The sequence below is a fragment of the Canis lupus genome, chromosome 24 (assembly GCF_011100685.1).
Source record: "Canis lupus familiaris isolate Mischka breed German Shepherd chromosome 24, alternate assembly UU_Cfam_GSD_1.0, whole genome shotgun sequence".
Lineage (NCBI taxonomy): Eukaryota > Metazoa > Chordata > Mammalia > Carnivora > Canidae > Canis > Canis lupus.
This window is the reverse complement of record NC_049245.1, coordinates 48,010,145-48,021,119: the sequence shown is the minus strand read 5'-3', so window position 1 is coordinate 48,021,119 and position 10,975 is coordinate 48,010,145. Positions and strand designations below refer to the sequence as shown.

The window sequence follows — 10,975 nt, the reverse complement described above, 5'->3', positions numbered from 1 at the left end:
TGTCTGAGTCTTGTGATGAGAGCTCATGGAGGGGGTCACGGTGGTGCAGGTGCGTGTCCCGCGCAGACGGCGCTCAGGCCATGCCACCTGCCCTGGGAGACTGTGGTCGGGGCCCAGGCCCTCCCTCCCTGTGTCCCTGAGGTCACCGGTGTTGTCGTGTCGGCACCATCCCCACCCCCAGGAGGCCAGCAGAGTGTGTGCACGTCTTCACCCCAGAGGTGGTGCGTGCTTACCACAGGCTGCAGGTGACACGAGGGGTTCCCGCGGTGGGCATGCAGTGGACGGCCTGACCCCCCTCTCACACAGGGGAGGAGGTTGAGCTACTTGGCAGGAGAGGGTGGCACAGCCTGGCTGGGAGCAGGCTGCCTGCCCCTGGTGGGGAGCTGCCGCCAGGACCGAGAAGCATCAGGGGTGACCCCCACGGGCAGCCGGGGGGCCTGTGTGGGCCCCGGGAGCAGGACATCGTCTGCAGGGGGTTTGCGGGCTCTGTTGTACCCTCCACCTCTTGCCCGCCGTAGCCCCTTCTGGGGCTCCCTTGACCACCAGACGCCTGCTGCGGTGCTCTGAAGACTCCCCACTCCTCTCAGGCCCCGCATCCAGGGGTCCCCTCGCCCTTGTTGGTGAAGTGTGTGGGGAGCCCCTGCCGCTGTCCTCCCTGTGTGGAGACCCCCCCCCCAGCAACCGCCAGCTCAGGAGCACCGCAAGCCCCGACGCGGCCGCTCCCCACCCCTGCGTCCTCGTCCTCGGCTGTGGAGCAGCGGGTAGTGGGGCCTGCCCTGGGGACGTCCGGGAGCTGGGCCTGTGAAGCTGGTGGTCTATGTCCTGTGGCCTAGGGGGCCACCCAACAGGAAGGGTCGGGAGGGAAAGCGGTCACGGGGGTACTAACGAGGAGCACAGCCCTCTCCGGGGGCGGAGGGGACGAGAGGGAGTCCAGGTAGTGTCCGTGCTCGGGCGACCTGGAGAGGCCATCGCTGGAAGGTGGGCAGCAGGGTCACTGCTGGTGTCACAGCACCTGCGGATTTGGACAAACATGAAGACGTGTTTCACCCGATCATCCGGCCTGAGGCCCTCTGAGCCACAGAGGGGCCACTCGTAGGAAAAGCAGCACTTTGGAAACTCTGGTTGTGATGCTGGTCAAAAAAGCTTGAAGACCACTCTGTGCTGGATCCCCTCTTTCATTAAGTCGTGTTCCTATATCTATTTATTTTGTGGGTGTTTTTTTTTCTCCTAAATTCTAGATCGTCTGAAGTTAATACTGCTATGTCAGCGTTGACTTATTTATGTTTGGTTGGTAGATGCCTGGCGTACCTGTTTCCTTTTTTATTTTTGACTGTATTAGGCTTTTGCGTTTGGGTGCATCTCTGGCATCTCTGACTTTCCTTCTTTTTTTTTTTTTTTTTTTTTTTTTCTGACTTTCCTTCTTTCAAAATCCTCTCTCAGATTCTCAATCTCTTGATAGAATGTAGTCCTTTTACATTTATTGTACTGATGTGTTTGGGTTCAGGTCTCTTACCAAGTTGACTAGGGGCTGAAGTGTTTGTGACGAGTTGCCTTGTGCTCTTCTGCTTTCCTCCCTTTTTCCCTAGCGTGTGGGTCGCTCAGCTCTCTTCTGCCTGATGGCTTTACACCATGTCCGCAGATTCTATGACACTCGTCCCACGGAAGGTGGAGGTGGACCTCCCTCCCTTTGCTGTGAGCTGGCCTTAGTGACTCACGTTTAACGACCGGGACGAGGCAAAGGTCATCCAGGGCCGTGACTTCTGGGGCTGGGCCAGGGATGGGCAACAGTAGATCCACCTTCCGTTTTCCGTGTCTCAGAATGCGGCTGGTCTGCAGCATGGGGGGCCAGGCTGGAGAGACCACGTAAGATAGAGGCAGCCTCAAGGAGCCCCCGCGCTCCCAGCCGTGGCCCACGTGCCAGACGTGGAGTGAGGGGTCTCGGATGACCCCAACCACGGAACAGGAGTCTTTGGGCCGATGCTCTGGACCCTGGAGCTGGCCCCGTGCCGGTTCCAACCCACAGACCTCAGGAGCGTAATACATGGTGGGTTGATTTAAGTGAGTTTTGGGGTCCCTTGTCAGGCACCCATATAACATCCTGGGACATACTTGTGTTCATCAGCTTCTCCATCTGAGCCACGTCTGGGTCCTACTCTCTGTTTGGTGGCCTGGGGAGGGGGCTGTCCCCTGGTTTCCTGTCTGCTGGAACAGCTTAGCTGGACACTCATCTGCAAGACAGTTTTGCTGTGGCCTCAGCCAGGCCCTGTGGTTTCCAGATGAGACTCTACGTGACCGTTCTGTGCTTTGGGAGCCTGCACCACGAGGGCGGGATGAGTCCGTAATTCTCTGACCTTGTGATCATTTCTCTTTCTTGAGCTTCATCTACATGGAGTCATGCGCTAAGTATTCTCTCAGGCCAGGATGCTTTTGCTCAACAGAACATCCCTCGGATCCATCCACGCTCTCGTGAGCGTCGGCAATGCTGTGGCTTCCTGAGTGGAGTGTCATTGTACACACGCCAGAATTTGTTTATCCAGTGGCCTGATTGTGAACATTTGCATTGTCTCCAGATTTTGGTTACAATGAACCCACAGGCCCAAGGACCAGGACAGCCACCAGCCCCTGCAACCGCAGGAGGAGCTCCGCTGACCAGGCCTCGCCAGGAATGAAGATGCAGGGCGCCCGCAGGGCAGGTGGTGGAGCATCCAGCTGCTGGTTTTAGCTTAGGTCCTGATCTCAAGGTCATGAGATGGAGCCCGGGGTCAGGCTACGTGCTGGGCGTGGAGTCTGCTTGAGATTTTCTCCCTCAGCCTGTCCTCACTTGTCCGCTCTCTGTCTCTGAAAGAAGAAGGAAGGGGAAGAAGCAGGGGAAGGAGCAGGAGCAGCATGTTGCTCTCTCTTGGGTAGACACCTGGGAGCTCATCTAACTTTATCAGAAACCACCAAACTGGGATCCCTGGGTGGCTCAGCGGTTTAGTGCCTTCCTTTGGCCTAGGGCGTGATCCTGGGGTCTTGGGATCGAGTCCCGCATCCGGCTCCCTGCTTCTCCCTCTGCCTGTCTCTGCCTCTCTCTCTCTCTGTCTCTCATGGGTAAATGAATAAAATCTTTAAAAAAAAAAAAAAAAAAGGAAGAAGAAACCACCAAACTGTTTTCCAAGTCTTCTCAGAGTCAGCCGCTCTTCTGTAGTCTGAGTGGCATCTCACTTAATCTGCATTTCCCTGGTGATGTCGGGCACTTTTTTAAAAAAAAGATTTTATTAATTTATTGGAGAGAGATTAAGAGCACAGCAGGGGGAGGGTCAGAGGCAGAGGGAGAAGCAGGCTCCCCACTGAGCAGGGAGCCGGACCAGGACTCACTCGACCCCAGGACCCTGGGACCATGACCTGAGCTGAAGGCATGTTGGGCCCCTTTTTAACGGGCTTGTGGTCATTTGCATATTTTCTTGTATGAAGCATGTGTTCAAATATTTGTTCATTTTTTAAAAGAATGCTTTAAAAATACTGAGTTTTTAAGATTAAGAAAAATAATCTGCATAGAGCTCTTCATCAGGTATGTGTATTTTGAATATTTTCCTTCAGCCCGTGTCTTGCTTTTTCATGTTTCTCACTGGTGTCTTTGAAGAACAGAGATTTTTGATTATTCATGAAATGCAGTTTATCAACTTTTTTTTTGAAAGGGAATTTTTTTTTTATAGATTTTATATATTCATGTGACACACACACACACACACACAGAGAAGCAGGCTCCATGCAGGGAGCCCGATGCGGGACTCGATCCCAGGACCAGGATCACGCCCTGGGCTGAAGACGGCCCTAAACCGCTGAGCCACCAGGGCTGCCCCAACTTTTTCTTTTATATGAGCGCTTCTCATGTTCCTTTAAAGAAGTATTTGCCTACCCGGAGGCTGTGGTGATTTCTTCTGTTCTCTTCTAGAAGCCTTAGTGTCGGGCCCTGACACTGAAGGGATCCACGCGGAGTGAGTGTGGTATGACGGAGGGCTGGGGTCCACTCCGTCCTCGGCAGAGCCGTCCCTGCCCTGGTGCCGTTGGAGAAGACGGGCTGCGGGTCAGGCCTGGGCGCTCTCCTGACCTTTGCAGGTGGACCGGGCCAGCATCCCACGGTTCTGGATGGTTCTGGATGGTGGGCGACTTCCCGCGGCTCCGCAGCCTGCCCAGCGCCTGCCATGCAATCAGCCTTCCTTGTCCTGAACTTTCTCTTTACACGACCAAGCCAGGTCCTGGAGGCAACGGGTGGGGGTGGCTGGGGACTGGACTTTGCCTGGGAGGGGACAGGGCGAGCTGGCTGCGAGCTGAGGAGGGAGGCCCAGAGGCCAGGTGTGTGGCCTGGAGGAGACCCAGGGCTCTGGCCCCCCGACCCGCATCCTGAGCCGGGGCTTCAGCTCTGCCCCCAATGGGTAGGAGGTGGAGGCAGGTACAGCCGCCAAGGGAGCACACCAGGTGTCCAGCCGAGGGGAGGGGTCCGGCGCCGGGATCTAAGGCAGGTGTGTGACGTCCCCAGAGGCCAGTCCTCCAACAGGAGCGGCTCCTCCCTTGCAGGGCTTGCCGGCACGCCCTCCACCTGCGGGGCGGCGCCCTGCCCCCAACCGGTGACCCTAGAGGACCCGGTGGGGAGGAGTCTGACTTGTGCGCTCTGTGCCAGGCTGGCCAGCTCCTCCCCCACATCGGGGGCTCGGGGGCTGTCCTCAGTCTTCACCACGGCCATCCTCGTCACTCTGCACAGCTCACTCTCAGGGGCTCCAGGAAGGGTTCCAGGCTCGAGGTGGGGGTGCACGGAGGGCGGCGCAGGGCAGCCGCACGGTCGGGTGGGGGCGGGGAGAGCAGCTGGGACAAAGAGCTGTGTAGACCTTTCCTGGGATGAGACCTCCCCCTCCCTTGCCCCCAGGTCAGGTGGGATGAGGGCCGCTCCACAGACCCTCCAGGCTGTGCCCTGGGAGCCTCCCACTCCTAGACTCAAAGGCCAGGGTGTGACCTCCTGGCTGGGTGGGTCCCTGGGAGGTCCCTGGGGGCCATACCTGGGTATTCAAATTCTCTTTAGGTGGGTCTGAAGGATTACCTGAGACCAGACGGGGTAATGTGAAGCCCGGGCCGGACCACGGCCCCGCAGTGGGACCTCCACAAGCCCAAGTGGTGTCTGTAGGGGCATCCGGGGCTTTCCTGAAGTTCTGGCAACAGCAGAGGGCCGCGGACGGCGAGGGCCGAGCTTTATCCACTAGGAGATCCTCTGTGTGGGGAAGGCCTGGTTAACTGGGGGAGGTGTTGGGTGGACGTCTTATTTATTTTTAATGTGATGTGATTTCAAACAAACTTAGGCTAAAGTTGCAAACATAGTGCAAAGCACTTCTATGTCCTCCATCTAGATTCACCAATTTTTTAAAAATTTTTATTTATTTATGATAGTCACAGAGAGAGAGAGGCAGAGACATAGGCAGAGGGAGAAGCAGGCTCCATGTACCCGGAGCCCGACGTGGGATTCGATCCCGGGTCTCCAGGATCGCGCCCTGGGCCAAAGGCAGGCGCTAAACCGCTGCGCCACCCAGGGATCCCTAGATTCACCAATTTCTGACATCTGTCCCGCTTGGTTTATTATATAAATAAACTTATGTCTGAGCCCTCTGGGAGCACGTTGCAGACGTCAGGCCCTTTACCCTTGACCCCTGACGTCAGGCCCTTTACCCTTGACCCCTGACTTCGTAGTGTCTGCTTCCTAAGAAGGTGTACTTTGTCACTCATTAAACCAGGAGACTTGGGCGGTTGCTCACATCCACGTTTCCCCTTTAACGATGCCTCCTAATTCGATATATACGCACGTGCGGTTTTTAGTGTGAGAATCTGCGGTGCCCCGGCCTCTCCTGGTCTTTGATGACCCGGACGGTTTTGCAGGGGGTGTCATTTAGTAGAGTCTGTGATGGTTCCTTGTGAATTTTTTTTTTTTAAGATTTTATTCATTCATTCCTGAGAGAGACAGAGGCAGAGACCCAGGCAGGGGGAGAAGCAGGCTCCCTGCGGGGAGCCCGATGCAGGACTCGATCCCGGGACCCCAGGGTCACGCCCTGAGCCCAAAGCAGATGCTCAACCGCTGAGGCTGAGCCGCCCAGGCGCCCGCCTGATTGATAAGAGGTTTTGCATTTTGGTCTGGAAATTCAGGGAGGGGCTGTGTCCTCCAGGCGCCGTGCCCCGTGCGAGATGTGTCTGCCTTGTGGGGGTGATGAGCCCTGATCCCAAGGCCGGGAGACGTCTGACCGCTTGTCCGTGGCAAGCACGAGGGGTCCAGGACGCCTGGACCCCCGGGAGGATGGGCTGCCCATCTGTCCATCTGGGGGCGGCAAGAGGAGAAGGTGTGGGCCCAGCATCGAGTGACGTGCCTGCCTGGCGTTCCGGGAAGAAGCCGAAGAGGCCAGGACGGCGTGAGTGCGAGCGTCCACGTCCGGGAGGAGCCCTGCGCCAGATGACCGCGTGGGCCCCATCAGCGCCGGGAGGAGCTGCAAAGCCCGAAGGTGAGGGCCGGGCCGGCAGAGAACCGCGGAGAACCGGCGCTCTGCAGCCTTCACCATCCAGGGCACGGCGCCTCTTACCCTCCGCCTTCCTATTTCAGTGAGGATCGCGAGCCCTTAGTATAAACTCAGGCCTACGAGAAAGGAGAGGGCAAAAGCCTTCCTCCCGCCCCGGCCACGCAGTTGGCTTCTGGTTCTTCTGATTCTGTAGCTGAAGTTCGAGCTCGTGCACGCGCACTCTCTCTTTATCTTTCTTTTTTTTTTTTTTTTTTTAGTGAGAGGGGGAAAGAGGGTGGGGGAGGCAGAGGGAGAGTCTTAAGCAGGGCAGGGCTCGATCCCATGACCCTGAGACCATGAGCTGAACTGAAATCAACGGTCAGCTACTCACCCAACTCAGGTGCCCCTGAACTTTATATGCTTTTCCTTTTTTTTTTTTTTTTTGAACCCAAGGTGCAGGGGCGCCTGGGGGCCTCAGTGGTTGAGCATCTGCCTTCAGCCCAGGGCGTGACCCCGGGATCTCGGATCGAGTCCCGCGTAGGGCTCCCTGCATGGAGCCCGCTTCTCCCTCTGCCTGTGTCTCTGCCTCTCTCTCTGGGTCTCTCAGGAATAAATAAATAAAATCTTTAAAAAAAAAAGAATTGTTTTATTTTCGCGTGGTTGAATGTGTTCGTGGCGTGCTGGTAGATGGCTACCCGCGCTCTGAGGGGGAAAGAGAGAGCCACGATTCAGCGTCTGCGGCGGATTTCAAACCAGCACCTGAACGTCAGTGAAGCGAGTCCGAGGAGCTGGGGACGTGGCGGCCGCTGCACCTGCTGCCCGAGAGCGCCCCCGACCAGGGCCTTGCCCCCGCACCTCCCCGCACAAACGGCTCCTTCTGTGCCTTTCCGGCTGGCGGTTTTTTCCTGTTTATTTATTTTATTTTTTTATTTTTATGGTTTTATTAACACAAATATGACACGCACATAAGCTGTCTATTCCTTTTCTTCGCTACGCAGCCTGGCACTGGGATTGGTGACTGATGGCCAGCTGGGCTGCTCTTTCCACAGTGGCTTTGCAGTTCTTGGAGGATACATTGTGAGCAATCTCTGCACAGTAAGATTTGTTGCACATCAGCAGCACTTGCAGCTCCTTGACGCTGTGGGCTAGGAACTTCCGGAAGCCACTGGGCAGCACGCGCTTTGTTTCCTTGTTGCTCCCGTAACCAATGTTGGGCATCGAGATCTGGCCCTTGAGTCTTCTGCTACCTATTGTCAATGCCTCTGGGTTTCCACCAGTTGCGCTTAATTTTGACATATCGGTCTGACTGGTGCCGGATGAACTTCTTGGTCCTCTTTTTAACGATCTTGGGCTTCCCCAGCGGTCTGAGGGTGGCCGTGATGCCCGGCGGTCGACGGCTGCCACCTCCACAGGCGGCGCCGAGGAGGAGCGTTCTCTCCTGTTTAAATCTTTGATCCGTCTGCTATTTTATTGAGGTGCGAGGTCCTGTGTAGAGGATCCCCCGCCCTATTTTCGTTTCCAGATGCTAGCCCCTTGTCCTAGCGGAATCGTAGAGCTGCAGCAGCCCTAACAGAGCTGGTGGGAGGCAGCAGCTTTTCCCGGCCACACGGTCTCCCGCTACGCAGGGAGCTCTGCAAGTCCGCCCGTTTCTGGACTTTCTGTTCTGCCCACGGCTTGTCCCCTTGTGCTCCAGAACCACACTCAGCAGCTGCACAGGGTGTTTTCATATTTGGCAGAACTCCTCTCCTGTTACTCTTTTCTTTTCTTTTTTTTTTTTAATTTTTATTTATTCACGATAGTCACAGAGAGAGAGAGAGAGAGGCAGAGACACAGGCAGAGGGAGAAGCAGGCTCCATGTAGGGAGCCCGACGTGGGATTCGATCCCGGGTCTCCAGGATCGCGCCCTGGGCCAAAGGCAGGCGCCAAACCGCTGCGCCGCCCAGGGATCCCCCTGTTACTCTTTTCAAACTAACTCACCGATGTCCTCTTTACCCGTTGATCAGGTGACAGACGCGTGGGTTTCCGTGTCCTGGCCATGGGGGTGCAGGCGGCCTCCGAGGCTCATTTCACTTCCTCCAGATACAAACCCGGTGCCATTGCGGGTCCTAAGGCAGCTCTGTGTCTAACTTCTTGGGGACCCTCCACGCTGATCTCCAGGCGTCTGCACCAGCCTGCATCCCCACCAGCGGTGCAAGAGGGCTCCCCCCTCTCCACGTCCTCGCCAACATCTGTCGTTTCCTGACGTCTCTTGGTGGTTTTGATTTGCGTTTCCCTGATGCCAACAGATGTGGAGCATCTTTTCACGTGTCTGTCGGCCACCTGGATGTCTTCTTTGGAAGGGTGTCTATTCAGGTCCTTTGCTCATTTTTATTTTTTTAAAGATTTTATTTATTTATTCATGAGAGACACACAGAGAGAAGCAGAGACAGGCAGAGGGAGAAGCAGGCTCCCTGTAGGGGGCCCGATGTGGGACTCGATCCTGAGACCCCGGGGTCACGGCCTGGGCTGAAGGTGATGCTAAACCGCTGAGCCCCCCACGTGCCCATGGGCTCTCTATTCTATTCCTCTGGTCTATGTGCCCGTATTTATGCCAGGACCACAGTGTGTTGGTTACTACAGCTTTGTATTACAACCTAGAATCAGAAAGTGTGACACCTCCAGCTTTGTTCTTTTTCTCAGCATTACTTTGGCTATTTGGGGTCTTTTGTGGTTCCAAATGGATTTTAGGATAGTTTTTTTCTATTTCTGTGGAAAATGTCATTGGAATTTTTATTGGGATTGCATTGAATCTGTAGATTCTTTAGTGACAATTTTTGCATCTATATTCAGCAGGGCTATTGGTCTTTAATTTTCTTTTATTGTGGTGTCCTTATCTGGCTTTGGGATCAGGGTAATGCTGGGCTTGTACGAGGAGTTTGGGAATGATCTCTCTTCTTCCGTTTTCTGTTACTCTTCCTCGTAATAATTTTCCTGCCCACTCTTGCTGGCTTAGGTAATGCTTTTCCCAGTGAATTTTAGTATATGTGCTGCCGAAGCGAGCACCCCAGTGAATTTTAAAATCAGCTTGTCTATCCCCCAATTCTTCTTAGTAATTTTATTGGGATTGTATTAAATTCATGGATGAGTTTAGGAAGAGTTAATATATTTATGTTAAATGTCCTTATCCATGAATGTAGTACTCCACTCCATTTTCGGTGGTATTCTGTTGTGTCTCGGGAACATTCCAGGGTTCTTGCATGTTTCTTGTTAAGGTGACTCCTAGGTCTTGTGTTGCTGCCCTTATTTATGGAATACTTTCTTCTGTTACGTCCTCTAACTTAATGATTGTGTATCTTTTTTTTTTTAAAGATTTTCATTTATTTACTAATGAGAGACACAGAGAGAGGAAGAGAAGCAGAGACACAAGCAGAGGGAGAAGCAGGCCCCATGCAAGGAGCCCGATGTGGGATTCGATCCCGGGACTCCAGGATAGCACCCTGGGCCGAAGGCAGGCGCTAAACCGCTGAGCCACCCAGGGATTCCCCAATGCTTATATATCTTGAGGCTCTTAGTATGATTACTAAGGATGCACCCAGACAATTTCCTGAATTAGTTGGGGAGCTCCCATCATTGCCTCCCATCATCGTACCTCCGTGGTACAGGCGGGGCCCCCACGTTGGCCTCTGGGGCTGGTCAAGGGAGGTTCATTGAGGCCATTGTTGCCCCTTACAATGTGATGCTTGTCTCCATACAGGTGCATGTCACCGAGGTGCAGTTTTGGTGTGTTGACCATCTATTGCTGTGTGAGAAATCACCCGAAGACTTGTTGGCCTAAAACAACATTAAACATTTATTATCTCATAGTTGGAAGTGGCTTAGCTGGTGACTCAGGCTTGTGGTCTCTCTTGAGGTTGCAGTCAAGCTGGAACTTGAGGGTCCCCTTGCAGAATGACCCACATACATTCCAGACAATTGGTGCTGGGGTTTGGCAGGAGGCTGCTGTCCCTTCTGGCATGGGACTGTCAGCAGGGCTGCTGGAGCGCCCTCGCACGGAGGCGGCTGGCTTCCCCCCACAGTCAGCCTGCGAGCCGGGAGCAAGCACAGTTGCCTTTGGCCCAGCCTTGGTCGTCAGACAGCTGCCATATGTTAGCTCTCTCCATGGTTCAAGGGGATGCTACAAGGTTATGAATCTAGGAAGCAAGGACCCTTCGGGGTACATCAAGTCCCAGTGGGGGCACTGGCTGCTTTGCTAGCTAGCTGCCTGCTGAGTCTCAGCCAGTGAGCACAGTGCCTCAGTTTCCTCAAAGGTGACCACGGATGACACCTGTGCAGGAAAGTTGGGAATCAAATACAATTAAGCTGCAAAACGCTCCTGACCCCTCCAGCTGTCTAGAGAGGGGTGTGGCCCCTCCCGGCTCGCTCGTTCAGGGTTCACCGGTAGCTTTGGTGTATTTTGAGGGGTTGGATGTGGCTGCAGAGCATCCTCA

General features: G+C 54.7%; 1 pseudogene; it reads right to left on the bottom strand.

The window, feature by feature from the left end:
• Positions 1-7,483: 7,483 nt before the first annotated feature.
• LOC100687503 lies at positions 7,484-8,546 on the bottom strand (annotated as a pseudogene).
• Positions 8,547-10,975: the final 2,429 nt, after the last annotated feature.